Genomic DNA, 2,352 nt, shown 5'->3' on the forward strand with positions numbered 1-2,352 from the left:
AGTTGGGACAGATGAGGCACAGCCAATCCCTCAGAGGGCCAGATGGCTGCCTCAGTACATAATCAGACACTCAGAGCAGCAAGGACAGGCCTCTGTACTAAAAACGCCTGCTACACAAGCTCTCGTGGTCTACAGATCTCCAGCTTTGCTGCTGAAAGCCAACTGTATTTTTAAATGCTTACTCCCCAAATGCCAGGCCCTCCCAGGCTAAGTTTGTTGCATTTTTGTTGTGCTGTGGTCTCCCTCTCTGCCAGGGGTGGGGGTAGGGGTGCCCAGGTGCTGCCAGCACACCACTAGGAGGAGGGACAGCAAAGTCCAGAATGGAGAGTCTACACAACCCATCTTTCCCACTGGGGCATCAGATGCAGGACCAGAATGGGAAACAGTAGGGTCTGGGACAAATGCTGTGCTCACCAGTCTCTCTGGGTACCTGGGTGCAGCCAGGGTACCTCTGGGAGAAGGAGTCAGGAGCACTCGGGGCATTTGGGTGCCAGGCAGAAAGGGTGATGTGGAGCCCAAGGTAGAACAGGATCTACTCTGATTGGGAGTGAAGGATAAGTACAGGAGAGAGAGCCTTTTCTGGGAGTTTTAGGCTATCCTTGCTTGTTTACATTGCTTTAGTTGGTGGTGAGTGTAAATACATACACTTTATTTGGGGTGGACCAGGGATTATAGACCTCTTGTGGGGAAGGAATACCCAGGAAGTCTCTGGGTGAATGCTTGGGGTGCTGAAATGCCTCATTAGCGTGGGGGAGCATTCCAGGTGTTATGCTCTGTGACTGGGTGCCCCATGGTCCTCTCTGTTGGGTGATTATATGATCCAGAGCAGGTACAGAGACAGATAGGAAGTGGCCTGACTCCTGTCGTTCTCAAGTCTCGGAGATTCCCATGGTCTAAGCTCACTCGGCCTTACCACTTCTTAGGCCTGTCTGGTAGCTTGGGCCCACGTGCCTTACACATGCTAGTTCTAAGTATGCCTTCCACTGTTTGCTCGAAGGTAGGGCTGCTGCGGCTTCTAAAGCTTCCCCCAGAGCTGCAGCACTAAGCTGTGTCAGCCGAATGCATAGGAGGGATGTGGCCTGGGAGCACCTTCCCTGGTGTCTTCCATCTACTTGATCCTGGGGGACAGCTGTCAACAGCATGTGTGGGGTGCATACACCCAACAGCTCCCAGCCCCAGGAAGATACCCCAGGGGTCGGTGGGGTCCTGTTGGTAAACTTCCTCACCTAACCCTGCCAGCCCAGAGGTAGGAGAGTGTTTCCTGCTTTGTGGTATAGCAGACAGAATAATGACCCCAGAATAATGACTGGTAGGTTATTCTGGATTCTCTGGGAGCGAGCAATGAAATCACAAGAATGCTTTAAATGTAGCAAGCAGGGGTTGGGGGGGGGTGGTCAAAGACAGTTAAAAAATAAGAGCAGAACGTTCCAATGTGAGGGCTTTGAAGAAAGTAGGGCCACTAGAGATGCACCAGCCATCCTGTGGCCATGAAGGACAGGGCCAAAATCTGTAGGAAGAATAAGCTTTGCAGCCATTGAAAATGTCCCATCTTAGGAATGTCTCACTTCCAGACTTTAGGGTATGCAAACAAAAGATTCAAAAATCAAACAAAATACCATTGATTTTTTTGTTTAAACCACCACAATGATTTCCAGCTCCGTTCAATCCTGTGTGCACACTAAAAAGACCTTCCAATCTATCTCACAGTCCACACAGCCTTCCATCCAGTGTTATTTTTTGTTCACCCATCAGACTTTCCTAATTCTGTGAGCACCTTTTAAGGGCAGTCTTACTCGTTTTGATAACCCCCAAAGTCCACTACTGTGCTGAGACATAAGAGCATGCTAGTAACCTAGTAATGTTTTGTTAATGAGTGAGTATGGCGATGTGGGGAGAGTGAGGAGAAGGGGACAGTGAGGTCATCGGGGAGGCTGGAGCAATTGAGAATTCAGGGAGCCAGCCTCTGATGAGAGAAATGGTGGATGAGGCCAGCAGAGAAGAGAAGCTGGAGAAAGCTGGCAGCTCCTGGCAATGAGGTGAGTTTAGGCATCTGCTAATTTATGCCTTGGGCAGGCCATGTGAGTTCCTCTGTCTCTGCAGCAATGAGCAGCAGGAGAGTGCTCTGTGTAGAAAGTGCTCATCCTGTGCCTGCCTGGAAAACAGCAAGTGCTTAGTGTGGGGTAACAGTTTTCCTGGCACGAATGCGCGTGCACACGCACGAACACACACACCCACACCCACAGACACACACACAACCCTACGAAGGGCAGGAAGTGTGGAGGTTGTGGATAAGAGGGAGAAAATTCCCAGAAGGGGAGTCCAGTTGGATGGAATGAGCCAGAGTCATCTAAG

Source organism: Mus musculus, chromosome 14, assembly GCF_000001635.26.
Source record: "Mus musculus strain C57BL/6J chromosome 14, GRCm38.p6 C57BL/6J".
Classification (NCBI taxonomy): Eukaryota; Metazoa; Chordata; class Mammalia; order Rodentia; family Muridae; genus Mus; species Mus musculus.